Here is a 16,499-nt window from a genome sequence, read left to right as displayed (position 1 = left end):
TGTTCTTATGAATTGAGTCACACGGAGGGTTTGATGTTTACCTGGAGTGAGCAGCGCTGTACAGAAATATTCTTTATTTTCTGCTCTAGTTCTGTTACAAAAATACTGTCTCTGATGTTGTTATGCTCTGAATTCATGGGGTTAGGCCATGGCGCGCACACACACACACACACACACACACACACACACACACACACACACACACACACGCGCACACACACACATTCAGCAGTCATGTTCTGCCAGCACTCCTTGTAATCCCTCAGACAAATTACAACGTCTTCTCCTCCTCTTCCTTTCTCCTCCTCCACCTCCCTCACTCTACTCTCTCCTTCCAGCTGCAATTGGATTTGGATAAAGATGGCTTTTCCTTTTCTTCTCTATTCTTCCCTGCTTTGGCTAAAGAGGGATTTGCCCGGGGAGATTACGCGCAGACACACATACATGCACGCTCACAGACAGCAGCGCGGAGACGTTGCATTTGAGGAAAAACATCTTCACTAACAAACAAGCCCCCCCGCCCACCGCCCCTCACTCCCCCCCCACACCCTGCCTGCACTATAGTGACAAGCTCCATAGCCAGAGGTCAACAACCTCTCCTGCCTTCGCTGTCTTTCACTGCTTTGCTTCTTCTTCTTCTTCCTCTCTCCCACACACTCGGCCTCTACGATGATTTAAATCTTTTGCACTACTTTCTCCATCCTTCCCCTCTGTCCCCCCCCCCCCCTTCATTCAGTCTTCCTCTCTCCTCCTCCTTCATCTCATTACTGTCCTCAGTGCTCTTGTTCAGGTCAGAGGAGTTGGCCTCAACCCAGTGTGATGTTAACTCCGAGCCCCCCACAGAGTACTGCTTTCTCAGAGAGCAGGGGTTGACCTCCTACCACTCCACTGCAAGCAGTTCCACTCATGTAATGGACAGTGTGTGTTTGTGCTCTTTCTGTGTGCATCTGTGCGTTAACTTGTCATGAAGCAATATGGAGAAGGAGACTCCATCTGAATGATAGTAACAGATAACTCAGCCATTTCTCACAGTACAGTGTAGTATGCAGAATATTAGGCTATTACAACACACTGAAAAAGTAAATACACCCCCAGGGACTAATTTGTGTGTGTGTGTGTGTGTATGTGTGTGTTGGGGGAGAGGGGGTTGGTGGTGGTGTGACTGAATAATTGAAGGGTGGAGGCAGCAGATGGTCTTTAACCCTGAACCCCAGACAAGACAACAATCAATATTTAAGCAGAGAAGGACTGATACACTACACATACGCACACACACACACACACACACACACACACACACACACACACACACACACACACACACACGTGCACTGTATATAGACTCAGTTACACTTTCTTATGAGAGACAGTGCAGAGCTGTCAGTGTGTGTGATATATGGAGTGTGTTTTTCTGCACACCAGGGGGAATTGGTACTGAGTGTGCAGTGTGGTAGCAGAAGTTTAGGGTAAAGACTGTGTATGTTTGTGCTGTAGGTCTATATGTGTGTTTTTTTGAACATGTTTTTGATAGTCAGGGTTGTGTTTGCGTGTTTGTGGCCGGCATTAAAACATGTATCAAAATTATGTTGCGCAGTCGCTGTTTCAAACACGTCATAATAATATACGTGCGTGTATCTGCGCAGGACGTCATGTGTTTTGAATTGTACAGACAGTTGGTAAGAACCACAGTGTCTTCCATCTCTCTCCCTCTCTCTCTCTCTCTCTCTCTCTCTTTCTCCCTGGGCCACCAGTAGTGGTAATGGGGGGGGACCTGTCAGCTCACTTAATGCAGCTAATGTTTGCCTGTGCCTGGGGACACGAGCACAGAGACACACACAGTCCTGACACACACAGCGCTGCGTTCTCTCCCTCTGTCACCACTCTGTCACATTCCCTCTCTTCTGCCTCCCTCCCCCTCCTTGCCTCGCTCTCCCACTCCTCTCCCCTCCCCGTATCCCTCATTCTCTCCCAGCTTCTTCTCCCACACTGCACTGCACCCAGTATTTTAATATTTTTCAGCCCCCCCCCCCACAGCTTGATGCTTTTTAGGCCATGGCTATAATAATCACCTTCACCTTCCATATCAGTTATGTGCTCCTGTTATTTCAAGTGACCACTCCATTTCGACAGCCGTGAAGTGGTCTTTTTCAAATAAAATAGTCTCATTTTACATCAAAGAATAAGACTGGCATCATTCTGTATTTTTCTTGTTGTCAACAAACCAATTTGTCCATTTCTCGGTACTCGCCGACTTCTCTGGCGTGTCTTAAGCACAAACGGGTCACAAACAGGAGTAAATGTGCATTTATTGGGGACGATATCAGCTGTCATCAATATTTATGGCAGCAGAATGGTAAATGTGGGATTGACTCAAAATAGACTACAGTGGCCGTATTCATCATAAAGAAGGAACGTGTTGCCCAGTGCAATGGTGTGACTCATTTATGTGTTTTTAATAGTCTGTAAATGGAATAAGCGATCAGGCTTTGGTTACACAGACAATGCAGTACTTCTTAAGGATGTAGTCATCATTGGTTTCTGGAATTTGCTGATATTAAGAAAATATATGATACCACCAGGTCACTCAAGACTAAAGTGGAATTCAGGTGGGCTAAATTCTGATCCTATCCTCCCTTTTCTTCACGATAGGCAAACCACAACAACTGAAAAATGAATACATTTGAAAAATCCAGATATTTTGAATGCAACACTTTTGCTTTTTGCTTGTAAATACTGCTATAGGCATGCCCCTGTAAGCGAACATAAACAAATACAAGCCAGTGGAGAGCACAGGAAACAGCTCCAAGGACAGGTAGGGAAACTTAATAAAAACAAATGGCTTATAGAAACAAAAAATACTTATGCTTTCTCCTTTCCCTCCTCCCTCGCTGCTGCCTCCCTCCATCTATTCCTCCCCTACGCTCTGTCGCTCTGATGAATATCACCCAAGCAAATCAGAGATGCACAGGAATCTCTCTCATTTCTCACCCCTCTTTCCCCTCTCCTTATCTCTCCCTTTCTCTCCACCCCCCCTCTGTTTCTTTGACTCCCCTGTCTCCCTCTCTGCCCGATTTCCTTATCTACCTTCCCTTCCTCCCCCTTGCGTATGTGGATCTCATTCTCTCTCATTATGATGATTTGAGGTTCAGCTTCAGTTGCTGGCCCATTAAAACCAAGCAGCAGCAAGCCTTGCCTTTCCTTACACTGCAGGCAGACAGCTAGGCAGCCTCATAAGATGGCCTCTACTCTGCATACTGCATTATAAACTGAAATACAAAAATGGCCCATGTCTGCGCTCTTCTTCTATCCAAATATAATATGTTGGAATTCTCTCATGCAGCAGACACGGTGGCACACACGCAGACATGCTGAGTGACCTTGGCAAATGCCACCTCTAGCCAAACTGCCACATCTCAGTGCCAGCCCTTGATGAGACCTCCCACTGTTTAGGGAGGGATGTTGAAGACTGTACAGGGATTGGACAGTGGACAGCGGGGGAGGAGGCGGGCTTTCTGTTGTAAAACCTGGATGTGGGTGGGAGGTGGGGGGGCCAGGATGGCTCTTTCACGCTCTCCTGCTCTGTTCTTCATGGATGGATCCATATGTATCTGGACCCAGGGAGTTCATCCACTGGTGTGTGTGGGCTATCATTGACAGGAGGCATCCCCAGCCATCCCAACCGTACGACCACAAATACTCAAAGTCACTCGACACTGGTGTGAAAGCTCCTCTTAAAGTGGTCTCCAATCAGTAGGTGTGAGGTGAGGTGGGGTAAAAAAAAAAAAAAAATGACAGGGGGGTTAAACCGCAGTTGTTTGAGCTGAATGCAGTGGAAGTATGTGAGCATAGGATGGGATCTTCCCAAAATATGTTGTACAAATGCAATTATACCATCAGTTACATATGAATGGTAGTGGCATCAAGTAGTAACTACAGTATTAAATCATATTTTGCTCCTGTTTTGTGGTGCTCTGCTCCACGCAAGTCAGGGAAGATACCATAAGTGGGCAAAATGTTGTTGATTTTCTGGTTTAATTTCTATGATCTTTTGGTGTTGACCCAATATATTAAATCAGTTTATAGGGTTGTAAACCTATGAACTGATTTCATTTGGGTGAAAAGCCTTTGATTTGTAGCCAGTTGAGAGCTCTTGCCTGGAAAGCTCTCATAAATGGCATCCGCTCCAATGAAAGATAGCAGATAAGGTGGGTTTAAATGTCCTTCAGCCACAGTTATCATCGTTTGTCGGGTTGTGGTGCAGCATCTGTAAAAAATGGTGAAGCTGGTTGACTCTTTAGTTTTGAGCATTACAATGGTGTCTGATGATTATACATTATAGTAATGTTAATTACACTTTCAAGTATTCTAATCTGTAATGGCCTAAATTCTACCTTTCATGCATATGATTGTCAACATGTACAAAAATAGTTCAAAACTCACTGGGTGTTTGGTGTTTGTCCCTTTTGCTAAATTCTCTTATTGAAGCATTTTAAGTGCAATTCATTTGAATTCTGATTAAAACATTCACAGCTTGATTATCTTCAGAGATCCATTAATATGATACGTCCTGCATGTTCTCTCATTCTGTTCTTTTGGTGCATCGGCGAAAGTTCATGTTTTCAGATTTGTAGACCTAAATAGATGAAAATTATCCTGCAGCACATCTGGAACGTCATCCATGGTCACTGATGCCTCTGTGCTCCAAGACTAATGTTCTTGTATGTTCTCATATTGTTGCTTTTAATGAAGTGAACTGAATTTATTTTATCAAGTTTTGCCTTGGTTACACTAAGTAACAGCAAATGCGGCCTCATCTTTCAGGACACAGTAAGCCATTTAGCTACAGTACATTGATTGTGACCAATCGGTGACTCTCAGTACCCTGAACCCACAGTCCTGAGCAGTTCTGGGTTCTGCTGTGCACTGCAGAGAGCTGCAGAACCTAGAACTCCTTGTTGGACAGTGGTAAACTCAGGAAGACCAAAAGCAGTGCTACACCAGATTTCACTTGACTCTGTGGTACACTGCTCATCTATTATACACACCTCTGTCATTCATGATCATCCCATCTAACAGTGACAGTAACCAGCCTTCTTTAATCCCTTAAAGGGGAATGCACAGACTTTACACATAAGTCTGTTTACTGCTCCTACTGCTTATGTGGAAAAAAATGTATAAAGCCTTTTGTGGCTCCAGAGAGAGCTGCGCAAAGTTGGATAAATTGCCACAAGTGATGTCAGTTGAGTCAGCATCGGTTAGGGTTGAAGACAACAGGGTTAGAAAGACCTCAGCAGCCCACTCCTCATCTCCACTTGAGGCTATCGGCTTAGCTGCTACGAGCACCTAAATCTCCTACAAAGCTGCCAATAGTCATTGTGGGTAAAGCAGGCACCAGGTTTTGACGAGGAAGAAGTATGCATGGACCCAAACAAGACAATATCTCTTGTTCTGCTGCATCGATCCTTTTTTTTTTTTTTTTTTTTACTGTCCATCATGAGTGTAGCAGTGTTACATGAGTGCAATGCTTATTCACTGGATTCCTCTTTTAATAACTTAAATTTGTTTTCTCCCACTTCTTTCTCTATTTATGATGACTACTTGCTACAGTGTAAAGGTCAGTGCTTAATTATGTGCGTCCAGTGGGTTTCAGCTCTCTGCAATGGTGAGTGCGATGTAGGACAGTTAATAAATTTAAGTATCAGAACTCAGCAAAGTAAAGAAACATGGTGTTTATTGAACTGTTAGCGCTGTTGTGCTGCTGTCCTGGTAAGCATGTTTATCTCCAAGAATCACGCATCACCATGCCATGGGACACTGGATCAGCTGACAAGACCCCAAAGCACGCATGACTAGCCACCCTGTGTGCGTATGCAGGCGCGTGCAAGCGTGCACATGCATGTATTTGCAGTGGGGACTTTGTGCTTGACTGCTTGTGTAACTCTACATATGCTGAGTGCGGTGTGTTTGTGTGACAAGGAGACAAAAGAATTCCCAGACAAGGGATTGTGAGAGAGGAAGAGAGAGAAAATCTGGATACATGAAAGCATGAAATGGCACCTTAGCTGGACTCCCCGTAGTCCTTTCCAGCATCAGTGTCCTCATCATCATCATCATCATTCCCCCTTGGATCTTTCATCTTTTTCTTCCAGTCCTCAATCTGTCTTTCCTCCCTCTCTCCCTCTGAGTTCCTCTTTGCTCTCCCCCTTTTCTTTCCCTCTCCCTCTCTCTTTCTCTCTCTCTCTCTTTTTTATGTCCCCTCCCCCTTGCTCTGGCAGTGACATTGGGCTAAAGTGGGACAGAGTGTAGGGGGGCAGTGAGGCAGAAGAGACAGAGAGACAGCCAGGCAGGGAGGCAGGGAGAGCTGCTGCTCTGCTGTGGTGCCCCCCCCCCGCCAAACCACGTACCTCGGGCACTCCTGGCCCCTCAGGCCTCCCCGCAACGTCTGGGGGACCCGCTTTTAGCATGTCACCACTACTCCACTCCAATCTGTAACATCTGTCTCTGCAGCTCCTTTGCCTCCCATCATCCCTCATTTCTTTGACTCCTCCTCCTTCTCCTCCTCTTCATCCTCTTTTGGGTCTCTGTCGCCAAGATGCCCAGCAACAGCGGTGAGGGTGCATCATCGCGGTGGCGCAGGCGAACGAGGGGAGCCAAGGAAGGAATGCGTAGGAGAATTGCAGGCCTTCTCCCCCCTTAGCCCACCTCTTCCCCACTCCCTCCTTCCCTCGCTCCTCACATCCGCCTGCCATGCAAGGTGCACTCAGCCGCACACAGGCCTTGCTCCCCGGTGACCCCCTGCTCCCTGAGATTCAGTATGTGTCACTGTGGTGCTGCTTACATGCTGTGGCACTGTAGTACTCCCACTGAGGACAACATAGCTTTAACAAAGGGCAAGGCTTTATTGATTTGTGTGAGAGTTTATCACATGCGTGCCGGCACTCTCCCCGTCTCTCACTTGCTCACGCACACGCTTGTATGCAAAACCAGCAGCAGCACTGTGTGTTTGTGCAGATACCTGCGTTTACACAGTATCATTAACTTGCCAGAAGTATACGGGGGATTCAAGTTCAGCAGCCGCACAGAAAGTCAATGTGCTGCTTTCAGAGGATCCATGATCTGTCTTTTCCCTGTTTGCCATGTCCCCCTCTTCATAATGAATGACAATCACACAAAACCGACCTGTGTGTGAAATTAGACTCCTCACACACGCCGTTGTGTTTGTGTTTTCCGCAGCAGAAATAAGGTCACGCTTTAGTACACTTCACTCCGTCTGTGTATGTGTGTGCATTGTGGTGTTTATAATGCATTAGATATGTCCCGTTAGCCTTCTCATGACTGGCGAGCATGTCTCTATCTATTATCTATGAGACTGAATAATTAAAGACAATAGCGACACAATGCACCGCGTGTTGACAAGTCTGGAGTGTGTGTTTGTTTGTATACATGTATGCATCATTGTCAGCGGCCAAATGGAGTAGTTGGAGCCTTTTTTTGTGTTTAGTCTTGTGTTTGTGCACTCTGACATACATAATTTTAACAGGAAAGAGATTATTTTAATATCTTTTCCTTTCCATCGCACTTTCCTAACAATTTTCTCTTCATCTCTTCATCCAGACATCCACCCCTGCCTCCATCTTGCTGCTTGAATATTTATGGCCATTCCAATTAGTGTGGTGGAGGCCTTTAACCATTACGGAGGGAAAGACAGAGATGAAGACGCAGGGAGTGGGCTGATGATAAAAACAGACAGATTATCAGATTTCTGCTTCTTTCTATTTCTTTTGGTTTGGATGAGTGCATTTTTCCATTTCCTTTATTTGTTTTTCTTCTTCCTCTCTCCCTTTCTCTCTCTCTCTCTAGTCTCAAGCATGAGTTGTTCAGAGAGGGTGAGGGCTGTGTGGGTGTAAGGGGTGTCACCTTCTAACAACAGATATAGAAAGAGAAACAGAGAGACAGCAGCAGGAGGAGGGACAGAGGTAGAGAACAGAGAAACCAAGGAAACAGATAGATATCGAGAGAGGGAAAGACAAAGAAAACAGGAGATGTGCTGGTGTTGGGGAGGGCGGCAGCTGGTATTTTTGACGGTGAAGCATGCCTTTTTAATGAGTGCATTAGTCCTCTGCATACCTATCCTCAGATCACTGCATCACACTGAACCTGGTAAACAGACAGAACAAGGGAAGAGAGGAAGGTCAAGGGTTGGGGCTGCAAAACTGAAACACTTGTAGAGAGATAAGAATGGCCGAGTGCGTATCGCTCGTCTTCAATTATTCTGCCTCTGGTAACTGTGTGTGTTCCGCACTCATAAAGAGAGAGTTGGTGAAATTCACACAACTCTGCTTTATTAACCTTTTCCTGTTACTTCAACATAACCTCTTCCCAGTTGTTACACATGCTTTTGTCTCTGGTTGAGTCAAAGAAAGTAGCAGTAATACGCCATCCTTGCAGCTCTTTCTATGTCTGGCTTATTCTCAGTAGCACTTAACTATTATTGACTACTTTGAATGTGAATGAAGAGGAGATAGGAGCAAGCATCATTCATTTCATACTAGACAGAGAGAGAGAAAGAGCGAGGGGCTCTGATAGGCAGAGAGCCTATTGTCGCTAGGTGTAGATTTCCCTTTGTCAAACACGTCAATTCTTCAGACCCAACAGTGGAGAGGAGAATAGGAAAATTATAGCAGCAGAGAAAAGGATGAGAGGAGAGAGGGCGGGTTGGAGGGCGGGAGAGGAACAGAGGAGGAGGGGAGTGGTATTGATTTGACACTCGGGGAATCACACCACAGCTCTGTTCATTTCCATTCATCTGCCCTTGTAATGGGGGTGTTAATATGGCAGGTAGGGGGAGAGGGCAGGAGGGGGAATTTAGGAGGATGAGAACATTTTATTAGAATCCAATTGTTATTATCCTTCACCCCTGCCCACCTTCCAGCCCCGACACGCACCAGACATGCATGCCTGCGCTGATGCACATGCATGTGTGCACTCATACTGCATGCTTTAGAAACACACACAAACACACATGCACGTGCTCATGCCTCTAGATGTGAGGCAAGATGGGGTGAAGGTGTTAATTACATATCGGAACTGAATGGACTCACAGTCGTACTTGTCATGTTTTATATAGTGTGTGTGCGTGTGCACATATGTGTGACGCCGCAAGGAGGGCGCTTAGACACAGTATGAGCAGCTCAAATGAAATAGCTTTTAGTAGGCCTTCCCAGTGCCTCCTTGAAATCAGCCATAATGGGCCCTTGGTAATTATCAAATAAATTAGCCAGGGGAAGGAGTGGAGGAGGAAAATCAGGACTGACTCCTTTCGTTCTTTTTCGTCGCTGAAAAACATCTTTACCTGTTCATTATATGAAAGAAGAAATGCTTTGCACGATTTTTTCCTAGATTTTTTTTGCACACAGGCCTTTTAGAGTGATCACATGCTGTTCTTAGGCAAATCAGCATTGGTTTAATTATAGCATACTGCATGTGTTGTGATGTGCCCTTCTGTAAAATGGTGCTCATCAACTCAGGCAGAGTTGATGAATTTAGGAGTAGCAAGCCCTGCTCATGTCCTCAGGCTTATGCAAGCCATTGTTTTTAGAGAGAATTCAAAGATCTAAATAGTTTCAGACTGAATAAACTTAATTATTAGTATTATTATTTGAGTAGATTGTTTCAGTTAGGTCACTCTGGTGAGACAGTTCAGTCCAGTGAGCACAAGAATTTTTTTGCTGCAAGGTTTCTCCAGCATCTGATTGTTTGCTACTTGTTTGTGAAACCACCCGATGCTGTTTTGTTATATGGTCTATCTGTCACAGCGTATTTATCCATCACAAATACGTCCACCTTGTGTATCAATGGTAGATGCCCTGTGACTGTCTCTGGTAGGGAGCTGAATGACTGCTGGTAGGCTGGGCTGTAGCACTGGGCCATATGCCACATTACTATTTTATTACTCTGCCACAGTATCCGCTGTAGCTAACATTACCCTCACACACACACACACACACGCACACAGAGTTTAATTGTGCCAACCATTGTACCGCTGAGACCCGTACGATGAGACTTTACACAAGAAGGTTTTCCTATTTTGGGCCACAGCAGCAGAGCTGTCCGTGTCCCTATCTCAGCCAGTATTCCTGAACATTTGGAAACATAGCTGTCCATGGTGCTGATCTGCTGCAGACCTCCAACATTTCTCATAACTGCACCACTTCTCATGCACTGATTTGAGCAAGGCCACGTGCACCTCCGTAGCTGTTCATAATGGCATGTTTTCTCGCTTGTTACAAGGTCCTCGGCTGTACACTTAGCTCTGCTTGCTGACAGGGTGATGCATAAATAGTTGATGAATAAAGTTAAGGTAGATGCATCTTGTTTAACTCTATTCATGTGCTGTAGCTTTAATAGTAGCCTCAATCCTAATCATTTAAAAACAAATTTTGTCTGTACTGATTCATGGCTTGCAGGGAACAGCTATGTAGAGATGCATCTGGTCAGTAAATCACGGGCAGGTGGAGAGGCCTCTCGCACCCAGCTGCACCCGTACGCCTATAGAGCCATTTTCAGACTATTTAGTTTTGTGTGTGTTTACTTGCAGATGAGATAGAATTATGAGTTCAGGGTGTGTGTATCCTGCTTGTTCTTCAGTAGATTTCAGCGGCCTTTGGGAATAAAGGGCAGCGAAAGAACAATGCATCGTCAATGGGTCTTTTATATCCAAGCACAGGGGATTAGGGGTGTTTATAGAATCGAGTAGATTTCACTGAGGTCTCATCATTTTTCATCTCTCAGCACAGTGATACAGAATCACAATCACTAAAGTGGTTTGGATTGATAACAGTAAAACTGTCGAAATTACAGAAGAATTTCTTGCACTTTGTCGCTGCAGCTAAGATCAAGCCTTTGAAAGCACTGACAGTTAATGTGGTACAAACAGGCAAATATATTCAGTCCCTTATTCACTGTATCTTTCTACCATGCAAAAACATGCAGTTAAACACCCTCAATACCTCACACGTACTCAGGTGTGGCCTCACACATAGGTCCCCATCCTCCATGGCCACTGCAGAATGTGGGACAACTTGTGTGTGTGTCTTAGAGTTAGTACAATTAGCAATGTGATGCTAAGGGGATAGATGGCGACACGGTGGAAGAAAGGAGAAGAAAGGCAGAAATGAAAAGTTGAATCAGGAGGATGAGTATAAATAAGAAATGTGTAGGTGTACTCCACTGTCTGTTCATCGCTGTGGCATCCTGTAGTGAGGATGCTCTGCACAAAAACACACGCAGGCTCACGATTTGTTGAGTGCACTCCGCGAAGATTGTGAGACAGTGGGAGTAAGACTGTGTCGACGGTGAGACAGATTGTGAGTGTGCCGTATGTGTGAATGTTTGTGTGTCTGCGTGTGTGGTGCCTTTGTACAGACTCCTGGTCTGCATTGTGCACGAGTCTACGGTCCATTTAGCCTTCAAATCTGAAAGGCAAACATTGACAATAATGTTCATTACAGTCTTCAGCATGTGTTTTTGTTAAAAAGCAGCGAGTGAAAAATAAAGTGACATGATGCACAGAGAGATGTGTTGAGCTCTTCCGTGGCCTCTAGCCCAGGCCTGTGAATCAATTACAGATCCATTCAGCAGTTTCTCTCCTCTCCTCTGATCTCCATCGCCATCATTTAAATGGCTGATTCCATTTTTATATATATTTTTTTACCTCTAATGAAGGGTACTCTGTCGCACACACACACACACACACACACAAAGACACGCACACACACGCACAAAATACACATGAAACGCACACTTGCACATGTCGCTGTGTGCCACCGCAGCGCCCCCTACCCAGCTGTTGTCACGTGAGTGCACGGGCCCTAGCAACAGCGAGCGAGAGAGCGAACAAAAAAAGAGAGATCCTGGCGAGAGCAGGGGAGAGAGGAATGGGTAAAGAGGAGGAGGGAGGGGGAGCCGTAGAGCATTAATAAGTGATGAGTCCAACAGTGTGAATTGCTGTTAGTTAGCATTGCTGCAGCGCCGCCTTCATTTGCATGGCAGCCACCAAGAACAAACCCCCTTTACTTACGCCATTTCCTCTCTCGCTGCGTTTCTCTCCGGTATCGCTTTCTTTCTCACTTTCACTCACTGTTTTATCTATTTCCATCTCTTTCTTTTTCTCTATGGTCTAGCCAGCATCTCAAAATATGTATATCTTTTCTTAGTTACCTTCTTTATCTTCCTTTCCTGTCTGATCTGATCCTCTTCTCCTCCCAACCTCCGCGCCGCCTGCAACATTCCTACATGAACATCATTTTCTTTTCTCATTGTTTTGCTCTTTATGATCTCTTGTGTTGCCATTCTTTCTGTTTGATGCTAATTTGTTGAAAATGGCAGCCATACACTATACCGGGATATATTTAGCTGTGCCTTCCCTGCATCCCTTCATCTTCTGCCTCCATATGTACCTCCTCTTCCATTTCACCTCCCCTTCCCCTCTGCTGTCTCCCCCACCTGTCTCGGAGAAGAGGGGTGTCCTCTCTCTGGGGGAACTTTGGGGAAGACAAGCGATGCTCCAGGGCTCCCTAATCCTTTTTCATTGTGTCTCTGGCTCCCTTCCTGTCTCTGTCTTGTTATTTGCATGAATGTGTCTGTCTGTGGAATTTCTTGCATACGTACATACACACATGTGCACACAGACGAACGCACGCACACATGCACACACAAACACAGATCCAGCAGCAGCAGCAGCTTCACTCTGCACTTGGCTTGACTTCCTGCCTCAGGCTGATCAGCTGAACTGATTCCATTACTTACAGACCCCCCTGAAAGAGGAGGAAAAGGAGCACGGACTAGAAGGAAAAAAGGCAGGGATTGAAAGAGGTAGAGGGCAGAGGGGAGACTGGAGGCCGGGAATGGAGAGTAGATGTCATGCAGATATTAAAAAAAATAATGTTAAAGAAGAGGAGGAAGGGTTGGGAAATAAGGAGGAAGTGAGGGGATTTTGCACCTCCCTTGGGTGTAGGATAGACCTCAAAAAATCTCATCCTGCCTCCTACAGCAACGGAAAAAAAAAAAAAGGCAGACACAGAAGCACATACATACATACACACATTCAACAACAACAACAACAACAAACTCCTGGAGGCGTAGGCAGACTAGACGAGAATTGATCTTCTCTCCCACAAGGAGAGGCTTGCAAGGGGAGAAAGAGAAAGAGAGAGGGAGAGACGGAGAGCTAGAGCAAGACATGGAGGAATTGTTTTTACCCATGTGTGGCTCTCAGGCCTGCAGGCCCCTCATCCCTCTCACTCTCACTCCCTCCTCTGTCACTCCCAACGGCATGTTTCTCTTTATCTCCCTATCTCTCCCTCCATCAATCTCCATCTGCCGTCCTCCTCCCTGTAGGGTCAGGGCCTTCCTCTCCTCCTCTGCCTCCCTCCATCGCTGCCTGTGCCCTCTCCACTGTTTTAGGTGTGTCACATCTTCACAGGCGGCAGGAGAGCAGGCAGGGACTAGAAATTGGATATCAGGTAGAAAAGAGCAGCAGTGAGAAGAGGAGAGGAAGTGAAGAGTGGTAGGCTGAAGTCAAGGGAAGACAAGAGGATAGAAGGATTTTATTAATGAATATTTTACTTCATGTGCCACTTCCATTAAGCATTGCAGGGCTGAAATTTCGACCATCTGAAATGCTGTTTTTTCTTGGTCTTTACTCCATTTCCTCACATGCTAATGGAATTGTCACTACATGCCTGTTATTTTCAAGGTAATATAAGCTGCTCTGACAGTAAATACACCTGTATTTATAGATAAATGGAAAGCATGTTAATAGACAGTCCATGCTTTAGTACAAATACTTCATCTTCATGGAATCCTGTGTTTTTCTTATTTGCATTTGAGATTAATATGTTTACAAAAGAGTTAACAGTACTACACTTCCCATCGTGCTTTGTGTGTCACTTTAGACTCTGGGGATTGATCGATTATTTGTAGAAAATCACGTGATGAAATATAACTGTATATCAAGATAGTGAGGAATCATAGAAGAAGTTTCTTTAACCACCAGCGGTGACGAGCTCCTCCTCGTTAATGTCGCCTGCACCACTTTCTTTTCTCTCCATTCTTAACCGTCTCTGAATTTCTTACTCTACCCCCCCCCCCCCCCCACTCCCTCCACCCCCTTCTGGTCTGTCTTCCTCTCTACAGGCATGTTGTGACAGGGCGTAGCAGTGTGTTATACAGGGTTCTACTCACCAAGTGCATATTATCCTGTAAGGCTTAATACCAAGGTTGAAACAAAAGGGCAGGCTCGGAAATTACATCTTACGTCGCTTAGCACTCAGCACAACAGTCTGACTCACATGAAAACATGTGTGTGAACTTACACGTATGTATGCAGACACAGGGACATCTTACACATACATATTTACACGTGTGTGTCTATATGTATGTGTATGTACATAATTATAGACAATAAAATGCAGATGTTTTGTCTGAAAATATCAGTTGGATGGATCTGACATTTTCTGAAACCAAATGATGGGAATTCTAAGACTCTGAAAGCTCTATGTGCTGAAATTATTAGCTTAGCTTAGCAAGAAAATTAATCCGCAACTGGTCTGGGTTATTGTTTAATTATTCAAGTCAAATCAACCTTAATTGCATTCACATTTTCCTGCTTTATGTCACTGCAAATCAAGATATTTAGGGTTTTGGACCAAATAGAAATCTCCTTGGGTTCTTGGAAATTGTGATTTATGAGTTTTCACAATTTCCTGACTTTTTTATAGACTAATTAAATCAGCAGAAAAATCATGGACAGATGAATCAGCAATGAAAGAAATGAACAATGAATGAAAACACCTGTAACATGAAATATGTCAGAAGACAGAAGAGCTAAGGCCTTCAGTCTTCTTCACATCTCAGTCTTGTTAGTGACAGTGTGTGTGTGTGTGTGTGTGTGTGTGTGTGTGTGTGTGTGTGTGTGTGCGCGCGTGCGCGTGCGCGCGTGCGTGTGTGTGTGTGCGTGCGTGCGTGTGCATGTGTGTGTGCATACGTGTGTGGCAGGGCGCCAGGCCAGTCCTCTCTGTTTTAATAAATCTCCTTTGGATGGAGCTGTGCAGCCATAAAATGCATCGATTGTCGTTGCTCACATTGTGGCTGAAGACACACACTCGCACACACACGTACGAGCATCTATTTTGAAAATCCGATTATTAACTACCGGTATCAAAATAAAAATGATGATTTAAGGAGAAAAGCACAGCTAACCTAAACTTTCAGCTCTACAACAGCCTCTTTTCATCAGCAATTGCAGAATAAAGTTTCTGTGCTGTGACTAGGTGCTGACCTATTACTTGGAAGTGTGTGTGTGTGTGTGTGTGTGTGTGTGTGTGTGTGTGTGTGTGTGTGTGAGTGAGAGAGAGTGTTTGTGTCTGCTGCACACATGTCTAGTATTCAACTATTCACTGCACCTGTGTTTTACTTGAGCCCTCCCTTGTCAACATTGCAAAAAGACATTGATACAGCATGTACAGCAAACAACAGCCAGCATGTTCTCTCTCTCTCTCTCTCTCTCTCTCTCTCTCTCTCTCTCTCTCTCTCTCTCTCTCTCTCTCTCCCTCTCTCTCTCTCTCTCTCTCTCCCCCTTTCTCTCTCTCTCTCTCACACACACACACACACACACACTACAACAACATTCCCATAACCAAACAATCTGCAATCAACTCCAAACTCTGAAGTGCACGCTGTCTAAAATAACCCTTTGGGGGGAACAGAATACAAAAAGATTCAGAGAAGCGGAAAGAATCAAACACTGAAATACACTCTCCTCGTCTCTTTCCTTTCCATCTCTGCTCTTCTTCTCCTCTCACACACACGTGCACATGCCATCTCTATTGACATGAAGATAAATCAGAGGAAGACCAAGCAGTCACTGATGTGAAATGAAAATGACTCTAATCTGCTGTTACCATAACACACACAGACACATCAATTATTAACACCTACAATAACTCTGCTCTCTTTTCTCTCTTTCTCTTTCTCTTCGTCTGTCTTTCTCCGTTGTGTGTATCTCGCTAGATGGATGGGACAGAGTATGTTAAAAGCTCCCATGTGTTCACCTAAGTGCTGTGGCTGGGCCCTTTGAAGACATGTATATTCTCGTCCTGCTGTTTTTTTTTCTTCTGAAATCACCGATTTCTCTGGAAAATGAAAAGGTTTTGTCAAGAGCGTATTATGAAGGAGAGGCTGGCATCTCGAATACTTCAGAAGCAGCTCGTATCTTAAGCGACCTTTCCCTCCGGCTGTGGCCAGTAGGCATTATGTCTTTGGGCTGTCCATCAGTCTGTAGGTCCATATGTACGTACGTCTGTACTGACAAGCTCACTGGTTGTCGTTGCACCATGTGATGAAGCTCTCTATCAGTCCTCTGTGTTCCTCTGTAAAATTAGTCTCTAAGTGAAGACAACATGTTTCTCACTTGAAATTATTCACTGGAATTGTACATG

General features: G+C 44.9%; 1 protein-coding gene across 2 annotated transcripts in view; it reads left to right on the top strand.

Moving 5' to 3' along the window:
- Window positions 1-16,499, top strand: part of dscaml1 (Down syndrome cell adhesion molecule like 1) — a 92,365-nt gene that overhangs the window by 41,933 nt on the left and 33,933 nt on the right. The window lies entirely within an intron of this gene.

Source organism: Chaetodon auriga, chromosome 7, assembly GCF_051107435.1.
Source record: "Chaetodon auriga isolate fChaAug3 chromosome 7, fChaAug3.hap1, whole genome shotgun sequence".
NCBI classification, from domain to species: Eukaryota; Metazoa; Chordata; class Actinopteri; order Chaetodontiformes; family Chaetodontidae; genus Chaetodon; species Chaetodon auriga.
Note: the sequence above shows the minus strand (reverse complement) of the source record. Positions and strands in the feature narration are given on the sequence as shown.